The sequence below is a fragment of the Tachysurus vachellii genome, chromosome 11, assembly GCF_030014155.1.
Source record: "Tachysurus vachellii isolate PV-2020 chromosome 11, HZAU_Pvac_v1, whole genome shotgun sequence".
Taxonomy (NCBI): domain Eukaryota; kingdom Metazoa; phylum Chordata; class Actinopteri; order Siluriformes; family Bagridae; genus Tachysurus; species Tachysurus vachellii.
In genome coordinates this window covers 24,092,622-24,102,621 of record NC_083470.1, presented here as the reverse complement: position 1 = coordinate 24,102,621, position 10,000 = coordinate 24,092,622, and the positions used below count along the sequence as shown (strand labels likewise).

The 10,000-nt window shown below is 41.0% G+C and overlaps 1 protein-coding gene across 1 annotated transcript in view; it reads left to right on the top strand.

Annotated features, from left to right (window-relative positions):
• Positions 1-10,000, top strand: part of gpat2 (glycerol-3-phosphate acyltransferase 2, mitochondrial) — a 148,068-nt gene that overhangs the window by 22,520 nt on the left and 115,548 nt on the right. The window lies entirely within an intron of this gene.

Genomic DNA, 10,000 nt, shown 5'->3' with positions numbered 1-10,000 from the left:
GATATCTAGAGGTTCTATTTATTGATTGAAGCGTAGCGTGCTTGTGAAAATATCAAGTGGAGGTTCTACAGCATTCTCTTACAATTATAAGTAGCCCAATGATAGATTCTTTTTTTTTTTTTCTTTTTTTTACATTTTTTATGTTTGAGCATTGGTTTGAGTGGTATCGGTGGGTTTGGGCATTAAAAACGAGTGCAGAATGCCGTGAATCACATGCACACAGAAATTGCTAAGGGGGAGAGAGTGAGTTAGAGAGAGTGAGTTAGAGAGAGTGAGTTAGAGAGAGTGAGTTAGAGAGAGAGCGTTAGAGAGAGAGCGTTAGAGAGAGAGCGAGAGTGAGAGAGAGAGCGAGAGTGAGAGAGAGTTAGAGAGAGAGAGAGAGAGTTAGAGAGAGAGTGTTAGAGAGAGAGAGAGAGTGTTAGAGAGAGAGAGAGAGTGTTAGAGAGAGGGAGTGTGTTAGAGAGAGGGAGTGTGTTAGAGAGAGGGAGTGTGTTAGAGAGAGGGAGTGTGTTAGAGAGAGGGAGTGTGTTAGAGAGAGAGAGAGTGTGTTAGAGAGAGAGAGAGTGTGTTAGAGAGAGAGAGAGTGTGTTAGAGAGAGAGAGAGTGTGTTAGAGAGAGAGAGAGTGTGTTAGAGAGAGAGAGAGAGTGTGTTAGAGAGAGAGAGAGAGTGTGTTAGAGAGAGAGAGAGAGTGTGTTAGAGAGAGAGAGAGTGTTAGAGAGAGAGAGAGTGTTAGAGAGAGAGAGAGTGTGTTAGAGAGAGAGAGAGTGTGTTAGAGAGAGAGAGAGTGTGTTAGAGAGAGAGAGAGTGTGTTAGAGAGAGAGAGAGAGTGTGAGAGAGAGAGAGAGAGTGTGTTAGAGAGAGAGAGAGTGTGTTAGAGAGAGAGAGAGTGTGTTAGAGAGAGAGAGAGTGTGTTAGAGAGAGAGAGAGTGTGTTAGAGAGAGAGAGAGTGTGTTAGAGAGAGAGAGAGAGTGTGAGAGAGAGAGAGAGAGTGTGTTAGAGAGAGAGAGAGAGAGTGTGTTAGAGAGAGAGAGAGTGTGTGTTAGAGAGAGAGAGAGTGTGTGTTAGAGAGAGAGAGAGAGAGTGTGTGTTAGAGAGAGAGAGAGAGAGTGTGTGTTAGAGAGAGAGAGAGTGTGTGTTAGAGAGAGAGAGAGTGTGTGTTAGAGAGAGAGAGAGAGTGTGTTAGAGAGAGAGAGAGAGTGTGTTAGAGAGAGAGTGTGTTAGAGAGAGAGTGTGTTAGAGAGTGAGAGTGTGTTAGAGAGTGAGAGTGTGTTAGAGAGTGAGAGCGTGAGAGGGTGAGGGAGTTAGAGAGAGTTAGAGAGAGATAGAGAGAGAGTTAGAGAGAGTGTTGGAGAGAGCGTGTGAGAGAGTTAGAGAGAGATAAAGAGGGAGAGTTGGAGGGGGGGGAGGGGGAGAGAGTGTTAGAGAGAGCGTGTGAGGGAGAGTTAGAGAGAGATACTGTAGAGAGGGAGAGTTAGAGAGGGAGAGTTAGAGAGAGATACTGTAGAGAGGGAGAGTTAGAGAGGGAGAGTTAGAGAGCAGTCTCTCTGCAAGCACTTGAGAACCTGAGTCACCAGGTTTTACACTACAGTGTCGATGCATCCCTCGTTTCATAGCTTCACCCTTTTTAAGAAACCTGTGATGTTCACTTGGTTTACTTGGTGGTTGCTCGTTCCAAACAGTTATTGACCAGGATTAACGGATTCTCCTGCTGTCCATAAACAGTGTTTCAGAGGCAGACACTGTGATGTTTGTTTGCTCTTCATCCTTTCACAGTGTCATTACTGATTCCAGAGAAGGCACGTGGATGCTGACGAACATGGGTGTGAAAATCCAGGACGGTTAGCGTTAATAACGCGTTCCACGTTCACATCCTGATTGCAGAGGACAGATCACTATTGTAGAGCACAAGAGCTTCTGATTATGGATGAATAATAGAACTGATGGACCGATACAAGTTCCTGCTCAATCACGGTCCGTGATGTAAATACCGTCGAGACGGCGTTGATGACTTCTCCTTCATGATTATCAGATGGTGTGGAATGAATTTTTTGACAGCGGCGCTGAAAATAGTTCCTGTTTCAAGGCAAATCACGGAGTAGCTCCTCACGAATATCGGCTAGGCATGATTTAAAAAAAAAAAAACAACAAAGTACTATAACAAAATCCTAGTCTTAAAAGTGATAGTAAAAGAGAAACAGCCTCGCAGACTGACAGTCACAGATTGTTAGCCAGGAAGATCAGTTTATCCACTTGATCCGGTTTACAGCTGGCCTTTGGCATCCGACGATATTGCCACCTGTGATAAACACATTTGGAGGAAACGCCGAGTTCTGGAAAGCACAAACAGACGGCTGTCCCGAGGACTTACTTGGCGTCGTCGTCGTCGTGGCGGAACCACTTCGCTGTCTGCATTTGCAGGGTTTTTTATTAGGAGCTTCTGCAGTATTCGTCGTTTCACAGATGGAGGAACAGATGTGGCAGCAATTTAAACACCTGATGATTTCGAGTAGCTAGCTGCAGATTTCTTTTTTTTTTTTTTTTTTTTTCTTCTGGACTCGTAAATGTTCCTTGTAACTGTGACCGAAAGCTTATTTTTTTACTTATTTTTTTTTTTTTTTAGGCATCCCTTCTTTACTCTACTGAAAGTCTGATGTTCTTCCTTAAGGGCAGTCAAGAGAAGTTTATTAAAGGTGGGGTGTACGTTGTTTGAAAGCCAATGTTGACGTTTGAAATCACCAAAACAAACACGCCCCTAACCCAAATGGGTCCCACCCCTGTATTGATGGCTCCACCCACACACACACGCATACATACATACATACATTTCCTTTCTTTGTTTTTATCCTCCATGTCAATGTTAAAACCGCTTTCTGCTAATGTCACACATGCGCACTGAACACTCTCTCCGCTGCATATTGACAAGACACGCCCCTTTCTGCTCGTTGGCTACACGTTTGTTTTGTTTTTGTTTAGTTTGTCGTTCCGACTCAGTTTTCTTAAGCGGTTCTCAAACAACGGAGACCCCACCTTTAAGTGTTGTCATTTTAAATGATACAGCAGCAGGGGAAAGTCTCTTCCACCACAATAGGTACCATAGTTCTGTCAGGTATTAATCGATGATGATGATGACGACGATGATGATGATGATGATGATGGTGATGATGACGATGATATCCTTTTTCCGTCCATCCTAACCGTTTTATCTGTTTCATCAATGGAGTTTAAAATGCAAAACGGAGCCAAAATTTGCCTTAAGCTTTAAGATGATATAAGTATCAGGACTAATATCTTCTATGAAAAGTTCAAAGAAAATATCATGACTTCAGCTTTAAGGGCTAACAACATAGCTAGTCTTTGATACCCAGAGGTGAAAAAGCCAGAAGCAGCCATTATGGCAAGACACCGAAGTGGTGCAGCCTGGAAAGAAGGCCTGGAGTTCACTAAGAGACTTTCACAGAGTTACAAAAGACAGCTTCAAAAAGCTCTAACACACACAGCTCTGAGGCTCGACAGCCCTGAAAAAATCAGCGAAGTGCTACCGAGAGTGCCGAACATCAGCTGCTGTAGTTACAGATGCATCCGCTTCCAAAGATACAACACCGAATAATAAAATGACTGCTTGCGTAAGACCCTTAACTCTCTCTGCTCCAGGGGGCTGTGTCAGGACCGCCGAACCCAAATTATAAACAAACTCCAAGCAAATTCCATTCCTTTGGTTAAATGGGAGCTACCTGAAATGAATGTTCTGTAAACATTTAGACCAAACATGAGTTTTTCATCCAAGAGAAAAACAAGACTCTGGGGCTGTGGGCTCTGGAGGGTTAAACCTATAGTAGGATGTGTTTGCATAGTCCATTGTGTTTGGAATTTGGGGTCAGAGGTCATGACACGGCCCCCTGGAGCAGTTAAGGGACATAGGGCCTTTTTACACCTGGTCACTTCGTGTGTTGTCTCTGATCCGATAGCTATCTGATTTGTTAAAACTGCTCCATTTACATCAGGCCACATAAACGCATCTCAACGAATAGGATATCGATCCGATCTTTCTACTCCCACCCAAAATGCTAATATATTTTACCTCATTTCCGGGTTAATTGAAATGGAACACGTTTTGGTGTGTGCGGTTTTCAGAACGCAATCAAAAAGTAGACGAAAAAAATTGTTACGATGGTTATGGTACAAAAAACAGCATTTACTGTTTGTTTCTGGCGCGATGCGCGACTCGTGAGTCACTCGCGAGTGACGTACTTCCGTTTGGGAGGAGTATAGCGCTGACGTATGTGGCTTGAACAACCACATTCATTTACACCTGTCCAGTTTCATCTGAAACGCGTCCCAGACCACCTCCTGAAGGGGTTTGTACCATCGGATTTATATCCGTCTCGAAAACGTTTCTGAGGGCATTTAGACCTGGTCTTTTTACCATCGGATAGCTATCGGATCACAGAAAACACATGAAGTCACCAGGTGTAAAAAGCCCCATATTCGAGCAGTAATTTCATCTTTCTGGCTCACAACTTTAAATGCATCTGTAACTACAGCAGCCGACGTTCGGCACTCTCGGTAGCACTATTTTTTCTGATCTGTCGTCCCTCAGAGCTTTGCGTGGTAGAGAGTTTCACATTTGTGAAAGTCTCTTAGCGAACTCCAGGCCTTCTTTACAGGCTGCACCACTTCAGTGTCTTGCCACAATGGCAGCTTCTTGCTTGTTCTGCTTGACTTTACTTCCTTGAGCACTTACTTTCACTTATCTTTCACCAAACATTAAACATCAAACCTTTTACCATTCAAGTATGTTCAGGCTCAGCATTTCTTTATTCTCTTTTCTTTGTCTATATCAATAGAAGTCAAGTGTTCTGGGGGTGTGTGTGTGTGTGTGTGTGTGTGTGTGTGTATACACAGTGTATACATATTTTGTGCTAGCTACAGTTCACATGATGGATAGCTGAAAGCACTGCATGCAAATCCCCTTTTTTAATTCCAAGGCCTTCGCCTTGTTCCCAGTCATATTTTCTTCTCGCAGACCCCGACGCTCGTGCGTCTCACTCAGCTCCTGCGCAATCACTTTCCCGCTATGTTCTTCAGGCGAGTTATTTGTTTGCAGGCAGGCGCCGCGTAGCGTGTAGTCGTAAACGAAATGGATGGCGACACTCAAACAGTGATACTGTGTGTGACTATAAATTGCTTGGCGCAGCGAAAAAGTATACTTTCTGAAATTTACCCGGAAACTTCACAGAGCGCACTTTGTCACTTTAAATCAATAAAAATCTGATAAGAATGTTTGTTTTAGCTCGTTAGAGTAAGTGCACATTAGCATGAAGATGAAATTTTGTTCATTGGAAATGTTGCAAAGCTAAATCCTGCGCATGGCCCCAATTTGTTCATGCCATCAGTCGTCAAATCCATAGTAAAAAAATAAATAAATAAATCATAATTTATAGGTTATTTTCTAAGTCTCTTACTAGGCTGGACTCACCCTAGGAATGGAATAGAACAAAGGACACTACACAGAATAGAGTACAATACACAGAATAGAGTACGGCGCGCAGAATAGAGTACGGCGCGCAGAATAGAGTACGGCGCGCAGAATAGAGTACGGCGCGCAGAATAGAGTACAATGCAAATATTTTATTAATATTTAATATAATATTATAAATAATAGAATGTAACACGGTGGGAGACAATCAGATAATACACAGAGAAGATTAGACTTGAACGAAATATAAATAAATTGTAATATGCAGAGTATTTATTTTATTTCGTTCGTCTTTTCTGTGGATTGTACTCTATTCTGTGGATTGTACACTATTCTATGTATCGTACTCTATTCTGTGTATTGTACTCTATTCTGTGTCGTACTCTATTTTGTGTATTGTACACTATTCTGTGTATTGTACTCTATTCTGCGTATCGTACACTATTCTGCGTATCGTACACTACACTATTCTGCGTGTCGTACACTATTCTGCATGTCGTACTCTATTCTGCGTGTCGTACACTATTCTGCGTGTCGTACACTATTCTGCATGTCGTACTCTATTCTGCGTGTCGTACACTATTCTGCGTGTCGTACACTATTCTGCATGTCGTACTCTATTCTGCGTGTCGTACACTATTCTGCGTATCGTACACTACACTATTCTGCGTGTCGTACACTATTCTGCGTGTCGTACACTATTCTGCGTGTCGTACACTATTCTGCATGTCGTACTCTATTCTGCGTGTCGTACACTATTCTGCGTGTCGTACACTATTCTGCGTGTCGTACACTATTCTGCGTATCGTACACTACACTATTCTGCGTGTCGTACACTATTCTGCGTGTCGTACACTATTCTGCGTGTCGTACACTATTCTGCATGTCGTACTCTATTCTGCGTGTCGTACACTATTCTGCATGTCGTACTCTATTCTGCGTGTCGTACACTATTCTGCGTATCGTACACTACACTATTCTGCGTGTCGTACACTATTCTGCGTGTCGTACACTATTCTGCGTGTCGTACACTATTCTGCGTGTCGTACACTATTCTGTGTATCGTACTCCACAGAGGACAATATACAGTACTTACAAAATGCAGTAGAGTAGCATGTATATAACAGTAGAATAAAACGAAGTGCGATAGATAGAATAGAGTATAACACAGCAGGATAGAAAAGAGGAGGACGGAACAAATTACAATACACAGAATAAATCAGACAGAATACAGTAGATACAATAGAATAGAGTACATGCAGAATAGAATTGAATGCAGGACAAAACACATTAGTCCATACATTAGAATCAGCAGCATTACGTAGACTAGAATAAAGTAATACGCAACATACAGTACAGTAGCTCTGTGGGTGAAATGGAATTATACCCAGAATTATTGTAATGTTCCAAGATGGAACAAGGGGAAATATCTGTTTGTGTGTGTCTTTCTCTAGAGACTCGGGCCCTCTATAAATATCCTCCAGTGGAAGTTTCCCCCCCAGCCAACCCTCTCTGTAATTCACAAGGCCTCTGAGTGTGTGTTTATACCCCAGTGTGTGTGTGAATTCTCAGAGTGGGCCAGTTTCTGTTGGAGTCGACGTATTCATGTGTGCCCTCACGTTTCTGAAGGAAGCACATGAACAGTGTGTCCCGTTTTTATTCTCTGCATTTTTGGGGCTCGTTTGAGATCTAATGGAATATTTTGCTGCTGAAAGTCGAAGCCCAGAGACGGGTTTTTCCCCACAGATTTTGCTCTAAAGTACTCAACATTAAAATGCATTCAAAAGAGCCGAATCAATGGAAAAGCTGAACTCACTGAATGCACACAGACTTTGCCCCATTTCCAATATTAAAATAATGTTTTAAAGAAGAGGACTATCTGGATTTAAAGGAGTATCTAGATTTAAAGAAGGAGGTGTATCTAGATTTAAAGAAGGAGGTGTATCTAGATTTAAAGGAGGAGGAGTATCTAGATTTAAAGAGGAGGACTATCTAGATTTAAAGGAGGAGGACTATCTAGATTTAAAGAAGAGGACTATCTGGATTTAAAGGAGTATCTAGATTTAAAGAAGGAGGTGTATCTAGATTTAAAGAAGGAGGTGTATCTAGATTTAAAGGAGGAGGAGTATCTAGATTTAAAGGAGGAGGACTATCTAGATTTAAAGAGGAGGACTATCTAGATTTAAAGGAGGAGGACTATCTAGATTTAAAGAAGTGGACTATCTAGATTTAAAGGAGGAGGACTATCTAGATTTAAAGGAGGAGGAGTATCTAGATTTAAAGGAGGAGGAGTATCTAGATTTAAAGGAGGAGGACTATCTGGATTTAAAGAAGTGGACTATCTGGATTTAAAGAAGTGGACTATCTGGATTTAAAGCAGTGGACTATCTGGATTTAAAGCAGTGGACTATCTGGATTTAAAGCAGTGGACTATCTGGATTTAAAGAAGGTGGACTATCTGGATTTAAAGGAGAAGGACTATCTAGATTTAAAGAAGAGGACTATCTAGATTTAAAGGAGAAGGACTATCTAGATTTAAAGAAGAGGACTATCTGGATTTAAAGGAGTATCTAGATTTAAAGAAGGAGGTGTATCTAGATTTAAAGAAGGAGGTGTATCTAGATTTAAAGGAGGAGGAGTATCTAGATTTAAAGGAGGAGGACTATCTAGATTTAAAGAGGAGGACTATCTAGATTTAAAGGAGGAGGACTATCTAGATTTAAAGAAGTGGACTATCTAGATTTAAAGGAGGAGGACTATCTAGATTTAAAGGAGGAGGAGTATCTAGATTTAAAGGAGGAGGAGTATCTAGATTTAAAGGAGGAGGAGTATCTGGATTTAAAGAAGTGGACTATCTGGATTTAAAGAAGTGGACTATCTGGATTTAAAGCAGTGGACTATCTGGATTTAAAGCAGTGGACTATCTGGATTTAAAGCAGTGGACTATCTGGATTTAAAGAAGGTGGACTATCTGGATTTAAAGAAGGTGGACTATCTGGATTTAAAGAAGTGGACTATCTGGATTTAAAGAAGTGGACTATCTGGATTTAAAGAAGTGGACTATCTGGACTTAAAGAAGTGGACTATCTGGACTTAAAGAAGTGGACTATCTGGACTTAAAGAAGTGGACTATCTGGACTGAAAGAAGTGGACTATCTGGACTGAAAGAAGTGGACTATCTGGATTCAAAGAAGAGGACTATCTGGATTCAAAGAAGAGGACTATCTGGATTCAAAGAAGAGGACTATCTGGATTCAAAGAAGAGGACTATCTGGATTCAAAGAAGAGGACTATCTGGATTCAAAGAAGAGGACTATCTGGATTCAAAGGAGGAGGACTATCTAGATTTAAAGAAGTGGACTATCTAGATTTAAAGAAGAGGACTATCCGGATTTAAAGAAGAGGACTATCTAAACCCGGATAGTCCTCTTCTTTAAATCTAAAGAAGGAGGAGTATCTAGATTTAAAGAAGTGGACTATCTAGATTTAAAGAGGAGGACTATCTAGATTTAAAGGAGGAGGACTATCTAGATTTAAAGGAGGAGGACTATCTAGATTTAAAGGAGGAGGACTATCTAGATTTAAAGGAGGAGGAGTATCTGGATTTAAAGAAGTGGACTATCTGGATTTAAAGGAGGAGGACTATCTGGATTTAAAGAAGTGGACTATCTAGATTTAAAGGAGGAGGACTATCTAGATTTAAAGAAGGAGGACTATCTGGATTTAAAGAAGGAGGACTATCTGGATTTAAAGAAGTGGACTATCTGGATTTAAAGAAGTGGACTATCTGGATTTAAAGAAGTGGACTATCTGGATTTAAAGAAGGAGGACTATCTGGATTTAAAGAAGGAGGACTATCTGGATTTAAAGAAGGAGGACTATCTGTATTTAAAGAAGGAGGACTATCTGGATTTAAAGAAGGAGGACTATCTGGATTTAAAGAAGTGGACTATCTAGATTTAAAGGAGGAGGACTATCTAGATTTAAAGAAGGAGGACTATCTGGATTTAAAGAAGGAGGACTATCTAGATTTAAAGAAGGAGGACTATCTGGATTTAAAGAAGGAGGACTATCTGGATTTAAAGGAGGAGGACTATCTGGATTTAAAGAAGGAGGACTATCTGGATTTAAAGAAGTGGACTATCTGGATTTAAAGAAGAGGACTATCTGGATTCAAAGAAGAGGACTATCTGGATTTAAAGAAGGAGGACTATCTGGATTTAAAGAAGGAGGACTATCTGGATTTAAAGAAGGAGGACTATCTGGATTTAAAGAAGGAGGACTATCTGGATTTAAAGAAGTGGACTATCTGGATTTAAAGAAGGAGGACTATCTGGATTCAAAGGAGGAGGACTATCTGGATTTTAAGAAGATGACTGACTAGATTTAAAGATGATTATCTAGATTTTAAAAAGATGACTATCAGTTGTGTGTCTTTTCAGTTAAACGCTTCAGGGATCACATGACTGCGCCACATGCCGACGAACTGTTTATTCTGCTCATGCGGATGTTCGGTGTAGCCG